The following is a 22851-nucleotide window of genomic DNA, read 5'->3' on the forward strand; positions in this document are numbered from 1 at the left end:
CCAGACCATATAACATAGACCCCCCAAGACCTCCAAAAACATATGGACTATTGAGATAGCTACAAGATTTGAAAACGAGAGAAAAAAGATTTGTTTTATGCAATGTATGAAACACAATGTTCAGAAAAGAAGCAGTACACCCTCTTAAGTGTTAATAAAGAGTTTTGGGTCGAAGTAAAATACAATATACATGTACTGTATAACCAGCAACAGAGAAGAAAAGAAATCTGAATGTAGAATATATAATCCCAGGTGTGACAAATCCAAAGAAATAATGGATGTTGTTACATGGTGTCAGCAGCTTTAAGAGACGCCAGTAAAAGAGACATTGCAATTCGAATGCACCATCGCATTTCTGAAGAACATACGTAACCAGACTAGTGTGGACCAGCTGTCCTGAGTTGGTCTAGTTAACCCAGGACAGATAAATTGGTTCCCCACCCCTCATGAAGACGCCAGAGCTAGATTGAAAGGACCTTTAATGAACATTTGTTTTTAGTCTTTTTCATATGGTTTTATGACGTTATTGAACATTGTTTTAATAAATGGGCTGTTATGCCTTCATTTACGATCTGTGTCAGCGTCTCTGTGCTGTGGAACCGAGGTTGTGGCAGCAGCTTTGCTACACTGATGTAAACCCGGCCTCCCTTAATCCTGATATTGACCTGAACCTGACTACACCCCTCCAGTGTGTGCTCTGACAGCGACCTTACCAAATAGTTTCAACTAATGTGTACTGAATTTACCTTACTTGCTTCCAGACATCCTATAATCAATCAATCATCAAGTTCACACCTAATTTGAATAGGACCATGCTTGGCACTTTCACCCGAGTTTGTCATCTAAACCATTAACTGCCTGCATCATATCGGTCCATAAGGTTTGTTAGCTGTGCGTTTGGATGTTGACCCAAAATATCAGTGCTCTGTTTGTATAATGAAACCGTATCGGACTGGAAGATGTTGAAGTGATCTGTCAACCAGATCGATCAGTTGATGTGATTAACGTTTTGGGTCTGAATAGGAGCTGGATGAGGGCCGGACTGCTTCTAATCACAGAGCCTTCAGAAAGTTAAAAATCTTGGAAGCTATTTTGGAGAAAGCGATTTGTTTTGTTTTGAACTTTTTTAAACACCAAGTTTCTCACCCACTGTTTCCCCCTTATTTGACCTGTCCATTGCGGTTTTTGACAAAAACATGACTGTATTTGAAGTTAATTTGAAAGGTTTTCATTAAATTAATTTTCTCTGAAAACAACAAAACCACTCATTTTCAACATTCTGAAGTTTTGTATGCCATTTTGAAACATGCAGTGGCTCTGAAAAGTTATATTAAAGAAATTTAATCTTATTACTTTCTTTTATTTTGGATAACCTCAATGCCAAATATGAAAAACAGATAAAAGCAAGATTTCAATAACATGACTTTTACTGTGCAGTTTGTAAGACAACAAAACAGTGTAACCTTAGAGAGGACAATGGGAACACCAAACTTTAAGCATCAAAACATGTAGAAAAAGGCAAACAAACAATGCTGTTTTAGTTTGATACATCAAGGCACCCACACCCACCCTCTCTTTTAGCCCTTCTACATGAATAAAGAGCATTCACAATGTTTTTTTAATCAACAAATCAGATGTCCACCTACTGAACTGTCAAAAAGAACATCCGAAAAGAAATTTGGGCAGTAGGCTTATAGATTCCACATTAAAGTATATGCTATGTCTATACGTGTTGTCCCACATAAAAACAGTTTGTCCCACATTTGGTTTGTTGGCATCTGGCCACCCTACATGCAAGCTAGAGTAAAAGAAGGCGCCACAGAGACAAATCTGGGCAGCCTGTCAGTAGGGTTGCTACCTTTAGCTCAGAAAGGTAAGGGACACTGAACCCTATCACATCTCGGTTCCCACGACTGCCTACCCAGCCCCATGACCCCCACCTCAATGGAAAAGGTGGCCTTTTTTCAATAAATAACAATTTCCCCGATTCTATGGATGCACAGACAGTGTGGTTTTAGTTCAGAATGAGGCAGGCTTGAAATGGTCATGTAAAGGGAAATATACAGTAGGGTAGACAACTGCCTGTCAGTAGATCTGTCAGAGTAATATGTCTCTAGAAAACAGACATATAACCTACATAATGTTTCAGTTAAGTGCTTTATTGGTGAACAAAAGCAACACACAGACTCAGAGACAGAGAATTGCAGTTCATCTCAGTCCTGTCTCTGGAGTGCAAAAGCGAAGCTAGAAATCGTGGTGTAATCATAGACAGTGATCTAAATTTTAAGAGCCACATCAATCATCTTACAAGATCAGCCTTCTACCATCTTTAAAAACATTTCAAAACTAACGGGCTTTCTATCAAAATCAGACTCAGAAATTAGTCCATGCATCTATAACAAGTAGACTGGACAACCGAATGGACTAGTCACTTGCCTCCCATAATCAGTTGTGCGCCAACTATAGTTAATTTAAAATGCGGCAGCGTGTTCTTACCGAAACTAAAAAGTATGAACACATTACACCCGTTCTCTGCATTGGCTCGTCCTCAAAACTAGAATCAATTTTATCTCATCACATCATCAGCTGCTTCTCCGGGGTCAGGTCGCGGTGGCAGCAATCTAAGTAGGGCACTCCCAATGTCCCTCTCCCCAGCAATGCCCTCCAGGTCCTCCTGGGGCATCCCAAGGTGTTCCCAGGCCAGATTGGACATGTAGTCCCTCCAGCGAGTTCTGGGTTTACCCGGGGGTCTCCTTCCAGTTGGAAATGTCCGTAAAACCTCCAACGGAAGGTGCCCAGGAGGCATCCTAATCAGATGCCCGAACCACCTCAGCTGGCTCCTTTCAACATGAAGGAGCAGCGGCTCTACTCCAAGCTCCCTCCGGATGTCCTCACCCTATCTCTAAGGCTGAGCCCAGACACCCTACGGAGGAAACTCATTTCAGCCGTATCCGCGATCACCCTTTCGGTCACTACCCAGAGCTCATGACCACAGGTGAGGGTTGCAATGAAGATTGACTGGTAATTTGAGAGCTTTGCCTTCTGGCTCAGCTCCCTCTTCACCACAACGGTCCAGTACAATGTCTGCATTACTGCTGATGCTGCATCAATCCGCCTGTCAATCTCTTGCTCCATCCTACCCTCATTCATGAACATGACCACGAGATACTTGAGCTCCTTTCACTGGAGGCAACAACTCATCCCCAACCTGGAGGGAGCATTCCACCATTTTCTGGTAGAGAACCATTGCCTCAGACTTGGAGGTGCTGACTCTCATCCCGGCCGTTTCACAATCAGCTGCAAACTGCTCCAGTGCACATTGGAGGTCGTGTTTTGATGAAGCCAACAAAACCCCATCATCTGAGAAGCGCAGCAAAGCATTTCTGAGGTTCCCACAATGGACACACTCTTCACTTTGTGATATTCATGGACAAGATGTCAAGGCACAACCAAACAGAATTGGAGACAAGGGATAACCTTGGCGGAGCCCAACACCCACCGAAAACATGTTTGACTTTGTGCCAAGAATACGGACACAGCTCTCACTTTGGTTATACAAGGACTGGATGGCTTGTAGCAACTGCCCCGGTACCCATACTCCCACAGAACCCCCCCTCCCTCCCTCCCAAAAGAGTTCCCCGGGTTACACGGTCATAAGCCTTCTCCAAGTCCACAAAACACATGTAGTCTGACTGGTCAATCTTCCAAGCCTCCCTCAGCACTTCCGCAATCGCAATGGTTAAGAGTTAGTCCGTTGTGCCATGGCCAGGACAGAAAGAATCCTCATTATTCCTCTTGGATCCGAGGTTCAACAATTAGTCAGAGCCTCCTTTCCAGCACCTTAGAGTAGACTTTCCCAGGGAGACTGAGCAGTGTGATGCCCTGTTAATTGGAACACACCCAACGGTCCCCTTTTTTATATATGGTAACCATCACCCCAGTCTGCCACTCCACAGGTACTGTCCCCGACCTCCACGTGACACTGAAGAGGCATGTCAGCCAAGACAGCCCAACAATAACCAGAGCCTTCAGAATCTCAGGGCATTTCTCATCCGCACCCAGCACCTTGCCACTGAGGAGCTTCTTAACTACCTCAGAGACCTTGGCCAATGATATGGGTGGGGCTTCCCCCAAGATTTCAGACTCTACCTCCTCCACTGAGGACGTGTTAGCCGGGTTCAGGAGCTCCTCAAGTGTTCTTTCCACCACCCGACAACATCCCCAGTCCGGGTCAGCAGTTCCCCTCTCTGACTGAACACAGCCTGAGTCAAGCCCTGCTTCCCCTTCCTGAGTCGCTGGATGGTTTGCCAGAACTTCCTTGAGGCCAACTGAAAGTCCTCCTCCATAGCCTCACCAAACTCCTCCCACACCAGTATTTTTGCTTCTGTGACCACCCAAGCCGCAGCCGTTCTGGCCTCCTGGTACCTGTCTGCTGTTTCAGGGGACATCTGGGCCAACCAAGCCCAAAAGGCCTCCTTCTTCAGCCTGATGGCTTTCCTCACCACCGGTGTCCACCAGCAGGTTCTTAGGTTTCCATCTCGACAGACACCGATGACCTTATGACCACAGCTCCTACCTGCCGCATCTGCAATAGAGGCTTTGAACATGGCCCATTCAGATTCCATGTCCCCAGTCTCCCTCGGGATACACAAGAACTTCTTCCAGAGGTGGGAGTTGAAGACCTCACGGACAGGGGCCTCCCGCCAGACGTTCCCAGTTCACCCTCACTACACGTTTGGGTTTACCAGATCTGTCTGGCAGCCTTCCCCGCCATCTGATCAAACTCACCACCAGGTGGTGATCAGTTGACAGCTCTGTTCCTATCTTCGACTGAGTGTCCAAAACATATGGCCGCAGATCTGATGATACTGTAATGTCCACAAATACACAGGACGACTGTGTGAACGAATAACTGGGGCTTTATTTTATCACTATCATTCTGTCATTCATACATCCATGCTGTGTATCCTGCATACATGCTTGTTCCGCCTCCTACTTCCGTACTCACCCCATAACCCCTTGCTTCTCTTACATAGGTATTCTCTATTAAAGACTGAACATCACATCCCTCCAATATTCCCAAACATAATGACAAAACATACTTGGCAAAAGGGGAAGATATCAAAATAAACAAAACAATTTTTCTTTGACTACAAACAGTTTCTTTTTTTTTCTTTTAGTATGCAACAGCAGAAACAAACGGTTTTCTGTGACTACAAACTGTTTTTTTCTCTTTACTTAGTATAAAGTCTTTAAGGTAGTCTGGCCGCTTCCGAACTACCCTCCGTGGGTAGTGAGGGATACCAGGGGTTTCCGGGCCTGATGGTGCCATTGGGGGTACCCTGTCCGTGTCAGTGTGGGCAAACCCGCTAGGACCACCTATGGGTTCAGTCTGCTGAGGCATGATGCTGTCATGTTCTGTAGCAGCAGGCATAGGTCGAGCTAGTGAGGGGGGCACTTGCTTGAAGTGTGATGTGTTCCTTGTCACCACTCGCTGCTCACGTTGTGCAGTGACCTTTCACTGCAATGACTTGGAATGGATCAGGATGGAAAGGGGATTGGAACTTGTTGTCTGGCCGCAGTCTTGACTAACACATGGTCGCCCACTTTCAGAGCGGAGGAGTGACGACAGAAGTGTTTGTCGTAGTTCCCTTTCATCTTCTCTTTTGCTTGTGTGTCTTTGGCTCTCATGAGCTCATCTGGGACTGTGGACTGGACACTGGGCAGTGTTGTGCGCACTTGCCTACCAAACATTGCTGTGGCTGGGGGCATCACAGTAGAGCAGTGCGGTGTTGTTCTGTACGCTCGCAGGAAACGATTCAGTTCTTGTTGGGTGTTTTTGTGCCCCAGTGATGCAATCCTGAGTGTTTTTTTCAGGGTCTTCATGAATCTTTCCACTTCGCCATTTGCTTGGGGCCAGTATGGAGTTATCTTTCTATGGTGGAATCCCAGGTACGTAGGAAACCTGGAGAACTCTTCAGAGTTGAATGGTGGATCATTGCCGCTCTTGACGACTTCTGGAATGCCATATGCTGAAAAGATTTTGTCTAGCTTTGGTATTACAGCTTTGGCGGATGTGGTGGTTACCGTCTCCACCTCAGGGAACCTTGAGTAATCATCCCTCACTACAAGTAGATACTCTCCATTTGGCAAGGAGCAAAAGTCAATACCACTTCAGTTCAAGGTGCAGCTGGCAGAGGAGTCATCTGAAGTGGTGCGTGAGACTGTGTCGTGTTTGTTACTGCCTGGAAGGCAAGACAGGTTTTGATGCAGTCCTCTGCGTATTGGTCGATTCCTGGGAACTACACTTTCTCCCGGAGTAGTTTCTTTGTTTTCACCACCCCCTGGTGGCCTTCATGGGCGATGTCTATCACCCGGTTGTGCAGTGAGGAAGGTATTACAAGTTTATTCCCTCTCAGCAGGAGATTAGATGCAGACACCAGTAGCTCTGCTATCTTTGCGTGAAAACACTGGAGAACTGATTGCTTGGCTGGAGACATGTCCGCTGTCTGTTCCAGAAGAGTGTGCCACTGTCCAGTCCTGACAGCAGTCATAACCCTTTGAAGGCATGGGTCAGATTGTGTGGCAGCATGAATCTCCTGTAGTGTCATGGCACGGGGCACATTGTGGTTGATGATGAAGCGCACATGGACTTCAGCCAGCTCAGTGGCATGTGTGTGCTTGGACTCAGGTGTGGAAACAGAGTGCCTGGAGAAATAGTCTGCTGGGTTACCGGCACCTGCCCTGTAGACCACAGAGAAGCTGAAGTTTTGCAGTTTCAGCAACCAGCGTTCTATTCTGGGAGGAGGGGAGGACGATGGCTTGTTGAACATGGGCACGGGCGGCTTGTGGTCTTGTAATGACTGTGAAAGTGCATCCAAGTAGATAGAGTTGGATGTGAAGGCAACCCCAAATCACAGCTAGGGCCTCTCTCTCAGTCTGCGAGTATCTCTGTTCCACAGGTGACAACGTTTTGCTGGCGTAGGTGAGTGTGTGTAGTCTACCATCAGAGTCAGTTTGGGTTAGAATAGCCCCAAGGCCTACAGGGCTTGCGTCCACGAGAACCTCTGTGGTTTCATTGGTCAAAGTAGGCCAAGACTGTGTCGCTGCTCAGGGTACTTTTGAGTGTGTCGAATGTGGCCTGGTGTGCGGGGGACCAGTTCCACAGGTGGTCCTTCTTTGTGAGCTCTCTGAGGGGCTGTGTCAGGGTAGCTAGATCTGGAATGAAGCGGCCACAGTATATGACAAGGCTCAGGAAACTGAGGACCTCTCCAGGATTTTGTGGGGCTGTGGTCTCTTTGACTGCTGCAGCTTTCTTGGGGTCCACTGAAATGCCTTGGTCTGAGAACACATAGCCAAAGAACTCCAGCTTGGTTTTGTTGAATTCACACTTGTCAGCATTTAGTGTCAGGCTGCAGTCTCAGAGACATGTGAGGACCTTCTCCAGGTCCTCATCGTGCTCCTGCTGGTTGGCACTGTACACCAGCATGTCATCACTGACATTCAAAATACCTGGGATGCCAGATAGTGCCTCTCTGATGGTGTTTTGGAAAATCTCTGCAGCTGAGGATATCCCGAAGTTGAGACGCTTGTAGCGTCACAGGCCCACGTGTGGAGTGAAGGTCGTTATGTAGCAGGAGTCAGGATGGAGTTCAAGTTGGTGGTAGCCAGCTGTTAGATCGAGTTTGGAGAACACTTTTGCACCATTTAGGTCTGCTAGGATATCATCCACAGTGGGAGTGAAGTGTCTTTCGCACTTGATGGCCTCATTTGGGCATCTCATGTCGACACACAGTCTGATTTTTCCTGGTATTTTAGGCTTAGGGGCTACTACCACAGTTGAGATCCAGGGTGTCGGGCCCTCAACATGTTCAATGATGTCCATTGCCTCCAGTTACTCCAACTCTTGTTCAACTAGCTTCCTCATGTGGAACGGGATGCGTCTGTGTGGCTTAGCTACTGGTTGTACAGTTGTGTCGCTGTGGATCTTTACCTGGTGGTTCTTGAGTTTCCCAATGCCTTGGAAAATTTCAGAGTACCTCTCCTGAGGCTTTAGTGGCATGTCTACACTGCTGAAACAGGCTGACTAGGTCGAGGGCACTCGCAGTCTGACAACTCAAAACAGGAATCGCTGACTTGTCAACCACATAGAATGTCTCTGAGATCACCCTGTCTCGGAAGCTGAGCTGTGAGTGGAATTGCCCACGCATTGGCAAAGGTGTGTGTGAGCCATATGCAAAAATCCTGACTGACGTGCTCTGCAATACGGAAGGGTTTGGTAGTGACTGAAAAGTGCTAAAATCCATTACATTGACAGAGGCTCCAGTATCCACTAGCACTTCGAGTGAGGACCCATTTACCTGAATGGTCCGTTTTGGCGCTGCGACGGCTGGGTCCCCCAATGTGAAGAGGTACACGGAGGAGGAGTCTACCCCGTCTTCATTGGGATGAGGTGAGTAGGCAGAGTTTGAGGGGCCATCCGACGAGAGTGACTTCACATTTTGTCTCGGTTGTGACCGGCACACTTTCGAAAAGTGATTTCTTTTACCACAGTTGCGACATGCATAGGAGGCGGAACAAGCATGTATGCAGGACACACAGTATGGATGTATGAACGACAGAGATAAAATAAAGCCCCAGTTATTCGTTCACACAGTCGTCCCGTGTATTTGTGGACATTACAATAGCGACGAGGATGGGATGACTGTGTGAACGAATAACTGGGGCTTTATTTTATCACTCTCGTTCTGTCATTCATACATCCATGTTGTGTGTCCTGCATACATGCTTGTTCCGCCTCCTACTTCTGTACTCGCCCCATAACCCCTTGCTTCTCTTAAAGAGGTATTCTTCTATTAAAGTCTGAACATCACAGATACAACCACAACGTCTATCATCAATCTTCGGCCTAAGGTGTTCTGGTACCAAGTACTCTTATGAACTACCTTATGTGCAAACATGGTGTTTGTTATGGACAATCCATGACTCGCACAGAAGTCCAGTAATAAGGCACCGCTCAGGGAGGCAGTTCCTCCCTATCACGCCCCTCCAGGTTTCTCCATCGTTGTCCACGTGAGTGTTGAAGTCCCCCAGCAGAACTATTGAGTCCCCAGGTGGAACCCAATTTAGGACACCACACAGAGACTCCAAGAAGGCTGGATATGCCAAACTGCTATTCGGTGCGTAAGCACACACAACAGTGACAGCCTTCCCCCCAGCGACTCGCAGTCATATAGAGACGACCCTCTCATTCCCCGGGGAGAACTCCAACACGGCGGCACCCAACCAGGGACTTGTGAGTATCCCCACACCCATCTGGTGCCTGTCACCATGGCCAACTCCGGAAAAGTAAAGAGTCCAGCCCCTTTCCAGGAATTTGGTACCAGAGCCCATGCTTCATTTGGAGTTGAGCCCAACTATATCTAGTTGGTACTGCTCCACCTCCTGCACCAGCTCAGGCTCCTTCCCTGCCAGAGAGGTGACATTCCATGTCCTCAGAACCAGTCTGCGATGCTGGAAGTCAGCACGCTCTGGTCCCCGCCTTTTCCTGCCACCCGGCCTGCATTGCACCCTACCCCAATGTTCATCCCCGCATGTGGTGGGTCCATGGGGTGAGAATTGATTTTAAAATTCTGTTAATTGTATACAAAATGTCATGGTTGTGTAGTCTGGTTGCCCTGGCTCCTTGTAAGATTGTCACAGACACACACATATTGACTCTTGGTCGCTGGATGTGCCATGTCCCGTTTCGAGCCTTCCCTGCTGTCTGTAGCATCTGTTCCTGCTGTCTGTAAGTTCATTCGTTTTATTAAAACATTGTTCTAACCGAGTCTGTCTCTGAGTCGTGCATTTGGGTCCTCAATTCCTGCCCCCGGCGTGACACAAAGCACTAAATGGCCTTGCACCACACTATATAAAAGACATGCTAATTACATACAAACCAGCAAGAACCCTCAGGTCAGTGAGTGGCAGTGAGTGGTCTTTTAACCATCCCTCATGCTAGGTCTAGAACAGGGGGAGAAGATGGAACACTCTACCTGAGGACCTGAGAGGGGCCCCACACTGGACATTTAAAAACAGGTTAAAAACCTTACCTTTCAAAACAGTTTACGGCTAAGTGTGTGTGTTTGCTTTTTGCATATTTTGCTATTTTTATATATTCTGTTCGAATTGTTGTTACTTTTAATTAATCAATTTTTATTTATTTTACTAACTCAGCTTTAAACTTGTCTGTAGTTTCATAAAATTTGTACTTTTATTTCTTATTTTAGGCTTTTTTTCTCATCTTTTACCTGTAAAGTACTTTGAACGATCTCCATGATAAGGTGCTGTACAAATAAACTTGCCTTGCCGCACAAAATAAATTCAATAAACATAATGTACTGTTGTACAAATGTGCAATGTATTTATTATTTGATTTAATAATAAATGTATAATTTTAGGACTAAGGCCATGTGTTCCTGGTGCCCTGGGGAAAAAGCTCCGGTAAAGCACTGTAATTTTCAGGTGATCAGGGAAGAGAGAAATATAGAGGCACTGCCTGCACATTTCTCCCACCTCCAGTTGTGAGAATATGGAACAAATTACTCTGTCATTCAACTCAACTCATAATTTCCTTCTAAAATACAGGAAAATTCTGTATTTTAAGGCACTGGTGACAATATACACAAGAACAAAACTGTCCAGACCCACGGTGCACCTGCCAAGTGTGAAGTCGATCGGATGAATGGTTGCCAAGAAAATCTAAGGACAGACAGACAGATCGAGCTCGCTGAACACCCCTGCTCCTGCTAACATCCCTAACGTCTGCTTTACCAATAGTAGAATTAATTTCTCTCTATACACCGCTTCATTTAGTTTAGTGAGGTCCAGGCAGATTCATACTGTATTGTTCTTCTTGGGCACTGGCACCATAACCGTGCACCAGTCAGTCGGCTCATCCACTCTGGATATTACACTAAGACATTCCATGCGCTCCAGCTCTTCTCTAATGTTCCCTATCAGGGGTATAGGGACTTGTCTGGGCATTGACTGGGAGTATGGTGTTGCCCTTGGCTTGAGTTTTATGGTGTATGACTGCTGCACTCCACCTACACCAGCACATAATGAGGGGTAAGTCTCTTTCAGCATTTGAGTGTCAATGCCATCCAGTGTTGCCACAAGTTCCAGTTTGGTTATAGCTGGCCTGCCCAGTGGGGGAGTATGCAGATCATAGACGACGTACAAGTCTTCCTGGACTGTGCGCTAGCCCTTCTTAAGCAATTCTTTAGCCACACCAATGACAGTGAGGGGGGTTGCCACCTATACCGAACAGTGGCTTTTCAGTTTGAGTCGGTGTACACACACTGCCTGATTTTATAATGTTTTTGTAGGTCTGATGTGGAATGACTGACACATCAGTGCCATTATCAATCGTACCTGACTTTTTTGTTTCCAGATCATTAAATCCACTGACCATGGATCTGCTCCAGCCTCTACAGAACCCAAGAAGAGACCTTCAGTGTGTGCATCGACTACTGTATTAACTACTTTTGCTGACCTGCAGACTTTTTGAAAATAACCGTTCTTCCAACATGTGTGACACTACATTCTTGGCAGGACACTGCCATTTGGGATGAGCTGTGTTTCCGCACTTATGGCATGCTGATGGATTTGGCTGATCTGGTTTTGCCTCTGCACCCCCACGCTTTGTCTGTGCATGTGGCTTTGGCTCTCTGAGCTTATGTTTTTGTTTTTTGAAAGTTACAGCATCCACTTACATAGTACTTTTTGACACTTAGAGCATCTTCCCTTAAGTCTGACTGCTGCCTTTTTAACAGCTTCCGATTGCCTTGCCATAGTCACAACTTTATGTAGATAGTTCTTTTTCCAATTGCATCTTCTCTGATAAAGCCATGTCATTCAGTCCTACAGCCAAACTGTCACAAATCAATTCATTATGAAGTGTGCCATAGTCACAGTTTTGGACTAATGCATACAAAGCAGTGATGAATGAATCCATAGTTTCAGTTCCCAACTGCACTCTTCTCTTAAATTTCGCCCTCTCATAAATAACATTCTTGTTTGGGACAAAATAGTTATCAAAAGCCTCTTTAATGGAGTTATATTCCTGTCTCAGGGCATCAGTTAGATTTTGTCCTCACAAAATGTCCTCCGCCTTGTCTCCCATACAGTAGATGAGGGTGTTTATATTACATTAGAGTCATTTAGCTGACGCTTTTATCCAAATCGACTTACAATAAGTGCATTTAACGTAGGAAATAAGGATAACTAGTAGTCATCAGAGGTCATAAGTGCATCTTCTCTTTAAACAAGCATCTAAAAGCAAAACCAGTGCTAAAGAAAAGCGCAAGAAAGAGATTTTTTTTTAAATGAGTGAATACAATAAGTGCTAAGAACAAGTAACAGCGTAGTATTTCTTGAAGAGGTGAGTTTTCAACCTGCGCCAAAAGATGGGCAGCGACTCCGCTGTCCTGACATCAGTGAGGAGTTCATTCCACCACTGTGGGGCCAGGACAGAACAGACCCGGGACCGGGTTGATCGGCAGCAGGGGCCTCTGAGCGATGGGGCAACCAGGCGTCCTGAGGCAGCAGAGCGAAGTGGTCGGGCGGGGGTGTAGGGCTTGACCATGGCCTGGAGATAGGAAGGAGCTGTTCCTTTCACTGCTGTGTAGGCTAGCACCAGAGTCTTAAACTGGATGCGAGCAGCTACTGGGAGCCAGTGTAGGGACATGAGAAGGGGAGTTGTGTGGGAGAACTTAGGGCTGTTGAACACCAGACGAGCTGCAGCTTTCTGAACAAGCTCCAGAGGTCTGATGGCCGACGCCGGGGTGCCAGCAAGGAGGGAGTTGCCGTAGTCCAGCTGGGAGATGAACAGAGCCTGGATGAGCACCTGTGCCGTCTCGTCGGTGAGGAATGGGCGAATCCTCCTGATGTTATAGAGGAGAAATCTGCAGGAGCGTGCAACCGATGCAACGTTTGCAGCAAACGACAGTTGGTCGTCCAGGATCACACCCAGACTCCTCGCAGTCTGAGTTGGCGTCACCACAGTGTTGTCAATGGTGATGGCCAGGTCTCGGTGCGGGCAACCTGTCCCCGGGAGGAACATCAGCTCTGTCTTGTCCAGATTGAGCTTCAGCTCAATCTAGCTGATTGGCTTCAGATGAGAGATAGAGATTGCTAGCTACTTGGAATCTTTCGAAACCTCTTATCCATTTCTCCCACTCCAGCTGTTTTGCAAAGTTAAACATTTCGGGTAGTTGGATAGTGAACACGGTGGTAGGTTAGGTTGAGGCTGTAGTGCAGCAGATGCCCGCTCGCTGTATTGCTTAGGTCCTCTCTCTGCTGTGTTCAGCATGGTGCTTGGGACTAGTTAGCTGGCTGTGTGTTAACAGGTCACACTCTGAAAACGGCCCTTCTCACATTCGCCATCAAAAAAACAAACAAAATAAACCACTCCTGATGGCTGTGCTCACTCGCGTGGAATTGTGCCCACTTTTGACACCATGTTATGTTGGTGAAGAAATGATTACACAGCTACAAAGTTTAATATATTGCTTGCCTTTACTGAACTCTCATGCTCTATTTTACATGAATCTCATTTGACCCTTACCTTCCTTTGACTCTTAAAACTCACACAACTAGTTCATACAACATACCAGAAGGGATGCATGATTACCCTGAAGTGGAGGGCTTCACCACAACACCATCGTAGAAAGCGAGTAATTTACTGATTTATGAGTGACTGAATTTAACATATCCATGGAGGAAGTTAAATGATTTCTGCCATTATCATATACAATATGAAATGCATTTCTCTTGCCTACAACACATTTTACAGAGTGGGTATGATTGGAAATATAACTGGTCATTGTTAACCTTGACAAATAGTTCAACAAATTGCTGTTAAAAGGTAAGGGGTAGGCAGACTTCAGGAAACCTTTAAATGCCAGACAATGAAGGACCTGATATATCAACAGGCCTGGAGGTCATTCTGGAGTTCTGCATGTTGAATGACAGGATTGTGGATAAGAGGCCAAAAGGAAACGATTAAGTGGCTGATGAAAGAGGGAAGAATGCTGTGAATTACTCAGAAACTGGAAAGTGAAAACCAGTGGAGTGGTAATATGGGACAGAGAGCTACCACCATTATTACTAGTAGAAGTACTACAGAATAATAATAATCCACATGGATAACATCAACAATAAAATGGCATTCGGGTGAGAAAGGCGTGATGTAGAAATGAAGCCTATTCAAACCCACTCAGTTGTTTCCTGACACTAGCAAAATGGATGTTTTTACACATGGAATGGCCAGGCTGCATCTTTGGCAATTGCCTAAACCACCTCAACCAACCCCATCTCAGAGGAGTCAAACAATTGTCATTTTAACTTTTGGAGGAGTAATTAACCTTGAATTTTCTTAATGTTCTTGATACAGAATCAAAATTCATCTGGATAAATGGCCAGCACTATCAACCAAAAGCTAATGGACAACAATGCTGTCAGCCAAGAGAAGCCTTTCTTTGAGTCAGCTTCCTAGGCTATGATGCATATGTGGAACAGATAAAGAAGACTCAAGCAATTCTAATTAACAATGCACCATAAGAACTGGTTACAAAATGTAAATGACAGGGTACAAGATGTTAAGAGTCTGTATGCGTGCTCTGCCACATTATGCTCATGCAGGCAAGGATCCAAATCAGGCCAAGTAACAAAGCCAGTGATTAGCGTTAGCATTAGTATGAGTTGCCCTGGTGCCAAATATATTTCAGGCCCTCCTTGTGCTTGATGTGCATGTTATTTTTTATGGGTAATCTGTGGCTCAATCAGGAGCCATAAAACAATTAGGCTAAGTTTCAGATCTCAGTAAATCTAAGGAGTAGCCAGGTGGGGTCTTCTCCAGTATACTACCAGCTGTCTCCAAGATCGCCAAGCCCTCCAAACATGCTGCTGTGCTCATCTTTAGTTGGAAGTAAGAACATTTAAGTTATAGAGAAATTAAAATTCAATTCAGATTATAACTCATTAGAGAAATTTCTCCAATTAAGCAACTCTGCATTCATATTTGGAGAAACATTGTTCTGTGGGGACCTCAGCTGGTAGACTTTACAGTCCAAAGGTTGATACATATTGTACATAGAGTCATAGCATGGAGTCAGCAGGACAGAGACTATAATGTCTACTCCCACATCAGTTGTGTTGTCAAGTTCTTAGGACCTGGAACCAGAAGATGTCTGTCTGCAGAAACTGATGAGGAAAGTCTAGAAAGGAATGTATTTTATGTGGGAAATGTTTCATGATGTGCAAATGAAGACATGATGAGATCCTATTTCTTCACGTAACACGATCCTAACAGTAACAAATGGGACTAAACCTTTGGTCCCATTTGTTACTCTCAGGATAGTGTTATGACAGGAATTTGACTCCCACGAGATGCTTGGCCTTTTCCCAACTTTGCTTTTGACATTCTGCTAAAGGTTTAAGCAAATCCCCCGAGTGCATTGTTAAAGAGAGACAGCACATGTTTGCATGTGACGTGTGTGAGTGTGCATGTGTATTTGAGTGTGCAGGTGTTTGTGACAGCACTTCAGGGTATGACTCGGGGCAGGGTCTGAGATGCTTCGTGATAACTGACTAACTTTTATTCTAGCCAGCAACAACTTAAGGTGTGTACCATTTTCAAAAAGCACAACAGAAAAGGTACCAGTGAGCTACACATTTGCCCCGTGCCAGAGTAGGATGCGTGGCCTCGGCTCACACATTGCCCTCAACTTTATCATTGCTGTTTATTTCATTATCCCCACCAGGCGGATAGCCTGGAGCTGGGTTCGAGTTAGGTGGTAGCCAGTGTGAGCTGAGCTCCTTCAAGGAGGGGTCTGAGCTCCCATGAAAGCAGTAAAAATCATACATCTGTGGGTGCCACTACTATATTACCAACAACCATTTTCAAAATCACAAATAATACATTTTTCAATGAAAAGCGTATTACTTACATCAATGACATAAATAGGCCAAAAGAAACATGTTTTCCAAAAGCACTAAATGCACAATATTCTATTGTGAAAGACAGTAGGACTGTACTTCACTACCAAGCCACCATGGTGTGCAGTAGAATACTATTGTGCGAACGATGCCTGTTGAGAGCATGCCGAGCTACAAATGTTCAAACACATTTGGAAAAAGAAGTTACTACATGTACCAGCCAACATAATATTGAATAGAAAGTAGCAGTATACTGTTTGTTGTGTGTAGTCAGTCACTTTGTCTTGGTGTTGGGTCTGGGTTGGCATATTTCAGGCAATTGAAACTTTGTTGTTGCAATTTCATAGACGTCTCAAGCAGTTACAGGTTGTTATAATCTACTTCATTTAATCACAGAAATGTGAATCAGTTCATCGGGACGCAACGTTTAGTGGGAGAAAACGTTCATCATTCAGCCAAGTGACCTCGTCAGTCTCAACTGACTGCAGGTATCCTCACCCTTATAAACAGCATACAGGTGTGACCAGCAACTAGAGTTTCAATGGCCATGTGTACTATTCACAGAGGATTGGGGAATAGTTGCAATCACAGCATTGTAAGATGGCGACAGATGTACTCTTAGCCCCCCTTGGTTCAGGGATGGTCGTTCCCTCTTCACCTAGATGGCCTCTTTTGACTCCCCATTCAAAACAGCATTCCTCCCTATCGAGGATGTGCACATCCTCATCCTTGAAAGAGTGGCCACTGGCCTGTAGATGGTGTAAACTGCAGAGTCCTGGCCTGATGCGTTAGCTCTCGTGTTGTGCCATCCTCTTGGTCAGTGTCTGTTTGGTTTCCCCGATGTACAAGTCACGGCAATCCTCCTGGTACTTAACACTGTACACTATATTGCTCTGTGCCGTGGACCTGATCCTTGGGGTACACCAATTTCTGGTGCAGTGTGTTTTTGGGTTTGAAAGCAACCGAGACATAGTGTTTGGAAAATATGCATCTCAACTTTTCCAACACTCTGGGCACGTACGGAATCACCACCGGTTTATGCTGAGGCAGCTGTTGTCCTCCTCACTTCAACTGGCGGGTGCACTGTTCGTGTGTCTTCCTGGCTTTGACAAAAGCCCAGTTAGGATAACCACACTTAACCAAGGCCTGTTTAACATGGGATTTCTCCCATATTGGTCTGTGCTGCAGTGGATGGTGAGAATCAAACCTCAAGTACTGATCAGTATGTGCTGGTTTACGGCAAACATCAACAATCAAATGTCCCTCATCACCAATTGCAATTTCACAGTCTAAGAAGGCTAGTCATTTTTCAAATCCCCCCAGGTGAACTTGATGTGGTTTTCCACAGAGGTTGGTGAAATATGGTATGTCCTGAGATTTTTAACCCAGGTGTCATTCACAAATCTGAACTAATGGCTAGGTGGTGTCCCTGGATAGGACACCAGAGCCCTCTTTTCAACTTCCTCCATATACAAGTTGGCCACTATAGGTGAGACTGGGGAACCAGTCAACCACCCATGCCTCTGCCTATAGTACTGCACCCCTGTATGTGAAGTACGAGGACTGAAGACAGCTTCAAGAGAAGACACACTTGGTCAGTGTTAAGGGTGGTCCTATTGCAACAGCTGGGGTCGTGCTGTGATTTAATACGGATGACTTCCACTGCTTCACCAACAGGAATGCATGTGAAGAGAGATGTAACATCATGTGAGACCATTGTTTCATCCGCCTCCATAATGATGTCCCTCAACTTATCCACAATTCTGAATGTGATATTAATTGCTGCCTACCAATGGGTTAAGTATAGATGCCAGAAACTTAAATTTGTTATAGGTCACTGAGTTAATCATACAAACAATAGGCCATAATGGCACATTCTGTTTGTGTATCAGGTAACCCGTACATGTGCACAATAGTACACATGGCCATTGAAACTCTAGCTGGTGGTCACACCTATTTGCATATGAAACCAATCACTGTTTTCGGTCGTTATGCAACTGTGCCGTCTATAAGGTTGGGGGAAACCTGCAGTCAGTTGAGACTGCACGAGGTCACTTGGGTGACTGACGAAACGTTTCTCCCAATAAACGGTGTCCAGGTGAACTGATTCACATTTCTGTGATTTTCTCACCTGTATTATTGAGCATGCATAAAGATACTTCATGTAACTGTTGCAAGTAGTGGGCTGCTATGTGTGTGTGAAAGTGTTGGAACATGTAATGAGCAGTGAAATCTCTCGCTCTCTCTCGCCCTCATGGAAAGCCTACCTGCCAGTTATTATTTATTTATCCTTGCCCTTAATGTTAGTTATTTTACAGACCCCCCTCCAAAACTCTGATTATAATCCAAACCCTGGCCGGGAGACGGGATTATGTGTTTCGTTGTGTGTGTCTTTTTCTCTCCTAACATCAGAAAAGCAGTGGTCCTGTCCTCCACTCCCGAGACTCCTACAGCCCCTCTGCTGATAGACTCCAGTCATTTGTGTGTGTGTGTGCCCTAACAGTCTATTTTTTTGTGTGCAGTTATGACTGTATGATGAAGAACCTCTTGTGGTTGCTTTCAAAAAAAATTTTGTTCTCACTATCGCCGCTCCCTCTCTTCATTCACTTTCTAGCTCGCTCGACCACTGCTGCTCCCTGTCGCTGCCCGATCTAAGTCAACCGTGCACATGCGCGAATCACATCCACAGTCCACCCGGATTGGGCAGCAACGTGATCAACAGCTATTACAATAATACGAAAAACGCGGAAGTTATAAAGGAACAACGTCCTCTCGGTTGCAGTCAAAACAGGACGCGTTGCATATTCTTGTCAATGCCCGATCTGAGTTGACTGTAGATGTGAGTCACGTATATGCAAGCGTAAATGATTTACCCAGTTTTATTATATTGTGGCAAATTTGGGGTGGCAACCGGGAACCACCGCAGCCGGGACGCGAACCCAGGTCTCCCGCCCCCCGAATTCGCTACATTGGTGTCAGAAGTGGGATGGTGAGACCTTGAGACCATCGGAAGTGCGTGCGCCCAAAGGCGTGGGGAGTTCATATGCTGAAGCGCGGGGACACGCTTCCCAAAGGAGGGGTAGTGTAACGTCCATGGATAAATAGACTCGCTAGCCCGGACTAACGGGTGGAAACCTTTAGTCGACTGTTTAACGTAGTTGCCCGTGGTGCAGGAGACCAGAGTTCGCAACCTGGCTGTGGCGGTTCCCGGCTGCCCCCTGAATTTCGCTACATTGGTGTCAGAAGTGGGATGGTGAGACCGTGAGGTCATCGGGAGCGCGTGCGCCCAGAGGCGTGAGATAGACTATTTCCCAAAGCAGCGGGGTAGTGTAACGATCACGGATGAATAGATTCGCTAGCCCTTGGCTAACGGGTCGGACCCTTTGGTCGACTGGTCGAATTCGCTACAATATAATGAAAATAAAGACAGGGTTAGACCAAAATGGTAGCATAGCAAACCTTTTCATCTTGGAAAGTGCGAGTTCATATTGGTCGCATTTGTACGAGGGTCCTTGGAGGCTGCGCATCCACAAACCGACAGGCAAAACGTTTTTATTAGGTAGATTGTTTCTTTTAGCTTGAGCACTATTAAAAACCTTTTTCCCAGAATTCCCGTTCAATCAACTTGGGCAAATGTCTTACAATGGCAAGAAAACAACTAGTTTTCTCTGTGTGTGTGTGTGTGTGTGTGTGTGTGTGTGTGTGTGTGTGTGTGTGTGTGTGTGTGTATCTGTATAGGCCTGTCAGCCTAATCATATTTGTGCACAGTTATGACTACATGATCACGGACCTCTCATGGTTGCAGTGATTCAAAACCTTTGAAAAACCCGTTTTATACCACAACTGAGTGCTAACTGCTCAGCTGGTTCGTCGCCAGATCTTAGCGCCGGAGAAGGGGAGCTACGTCTGGCGGATATCCGCACTCTAGTGAGTGCGCTCTTCCTAGTTTACTTATTTTTCTTTTTTGTTGTTTTTTTTACTTTTGTGTTTATAAATAATTTTATTGCGTTGATGAACAATAAGATGATCCTTCCCTTTAATATCTATTACTTTTATTATTGGTATATCACACACTGACAAAGGTTACATCAGCTTGGGTATTAGTGCAAACGTGAGACACCACAACAGCTTTCCCGCTTAATGTTGACCTTTCTACATCTTTCAGACTTTGCATCACATTGTTTTAATCTTTGCATCTGCATTTTTTTTGTCTTTAATTTTCGCTCTGTGCCATTTTCCTAAATTATTGGAAGACATCGGATATTCTTGGACGTTCCTCCTCGTCAATGTTAAGTTTTGTTTGTTTTTTGTTTTTTTTTGTCAGATAGTTTTCTCCTCATGACTGAGATGCTGAATGATTCACAATGTAAAGCTTTTACTTGTGTTTTATCGTTCATGATACTAGTAACCCAGACTAGCGGATTTAACTTGTAAACAAAAGGCATTATCGCTATGCAGGAGTTGACAGAGTCTTGAGTTTTCCTGATAGTATACCCCGTGTTATACATAAAACATTCCTATATAGCACATCGCCCTAATCAGGTGGAGCCCTGCATGGGCCAAAACTCCAGCCCTAGCCCAGCCCGACAAAGTCTGCAATTTTTCAGCCTGAGACTGACATCAATATCCCTGATGCGCGCTCTCTCTGATGGTGTTCTCTCTGATACACGCAGATGTAATACCCCTGGAACAGGGGAAGACATGAATACAGGACAGCTGCTGGCTCTTCATCAACTGTGTTAATGACCCAAAATACAAATTCCAACCTAAAACAATACCATTTAGTTACCGCGCCTGCAAATATAACACATAAATTCAGACATGCACACAAGCATATATTCACACGTGTGCGCACAAGCGGCGGGAGCGAAGGCGCACACTGCGCATGTCTCGATCACGCGCCAACCTCATGCACACACCATGTATTCTGCACCAGCAGCAGCCACGGTCACGTGCTCATGTCATGCACACATCAGGCATTCGGCGCCAGTAATATACACTTCCAAATAATGTGCTCAACAAAACACACCCCGACATAGTAATAGCTACACACCTTCTTCTGAGAATACACGAAAGCGAACAAACAATCAACGCCGCTTCACATTGGTCATGCACTCAACTCACCTTGACTCACGGCCATGCCAGCTAGCTAACCCCTATGCTAGCGAGCCAGCCCTGCACGCACTTGACAACGTTCCAAACTAAACATCCTTATTTGCGGTAAGCTAATGAATCCATAGAGGTCCATAACCATTTATACACTGATAATGAACTGTAATCATATACTTTTCATCCTTACCTGGAACAGGGGAAGAAATGAATACAGGACAGCTGCTGGCTCTTCATCAACTGTATTAATGACGAGAGCCCCCAGCACGCCCTCTAGTCACATCTCCTCAGATATGAGCAATTGAAAACTGATTCAGTCCTAACTAATCGATTTCAGTGTGAACATATTTCACCCGATAACACAAACACACACACACACTTGCTTGCTTAAGGTTGTCCATCGTGTCCAACAATGACAATCCTACCTCTGTTACTTGTGAGTCTTCTTATGGCTGGAAAGCCCAATCCGCGATCCACATTGTTTGCCACAGACAGAACAGGTGAGATCACTGACTGGGGGTGTAGGTGTGGTACTGGCTTCATGTGTCTTCAGACGTCTCCTGGTCCGTCGATCACCTCGGTCCTCCTCGTGCTTTTGCACCCTTTGTTGACAGAGCTGCTGCCAGATGGTGCGTTGGGCGGCAGTGTCCTCCAGCTGGCTCGGGTTCAGGCCGCACTTTTTTATGATGGTCTTCGTACCCTTTTGCTGGCCCCCTGCCAAGCGATGGCCAAGATGTAGCTGGCCATACAGCACTTTACGTGGTAAGCGCTCCTTCGGCAACCTGATGACATGACCGAGCCAGTGAAGTGGGTGCTGGGTGACGGTAGCCTCCATGCTGATGCAGTTGGTCTTGCGGAGTATTTCAGTATGGAGCACTCGGTCATGCCAGGTAATCCTCAGGATGCATTGTAGGCATCTGATGTGGAAGGCCTCAAGCACCCTGAGGTGGTGGCTGTACAGGGTCCATGCCTCACAGCTGTAGCGGAGAGTCGTGATGACAACTGCCAAGTAGACTGATATTTTGGTGTGGAGGTTGAGGTCTTTGTTTTGAAAGACCCTTCTCCCAAGTCTGCCAAAAGAGGATGATGCTTGCTTAATCCGGTTTTGTATCTCCCTGTCGATGCTGCAGTCGTCAGAGAGGAAGCTGCCCAGGTATTTGAAGGATTCCACTGTTGCGAGTGGTTTGTCGGAGATGGTGAAAGTTGGTGAATACGATGGAGGAGTAGATGCCCACTGGCATACTACTTCAGTCTTTGCCACGTTTATAGAGAGACCCAGCCTACCATACGCCCTTGCAGCATTTGCAAGGGTAGCTTGCAGTGCCTCCAATGTGTGGGCCACAACTGCACAGTCGCACTGTAGCTCGATGATGTGCTCAGATGTAATTTTTGTGACTGCTTGGAGCTTACGGATGTTAAATAGATTTCCATCTAGTCTGAAGTCCACAGTAACCCCACGGTCCTTCCCGATTTCCTCGTGAAGCAGCAATGTCACACACAGGAAGAAGATGTTAAAAAGAACTGCAGCAAGGATGCGCCCGATGTACCCCGGTGCACACCCTGAAGGGCTCGGATTTCTGGTCTCCAATGGTCACACGTGCCATCATCCCCACATGAAATTGTTGAAGGATGGTGACAAACTTTCGTGGGCAACTTAACTTCAGGAGGACGTTCCATAGGATGTCTCTGTTGACTGTGTCAAAAGCCTTTGACAGGTCGATGAAGGCTATGAAAAGGTCCTGGTGTTGTTCCCTACAC

This window comes from Lampris incognitus, chromosome 7 (genome assembly GCF_029633865.1).
Source record: "Lampris incognitus isolate fLamInc1 chromosome 7, fLamInc1.hap2, whole genome shotgun sequence".
NCBI lineage: Eukaryota > Metazoa > Chordata > Actinopteri > Lampriformes > Lampridae > Lampris > Lampris incognitus.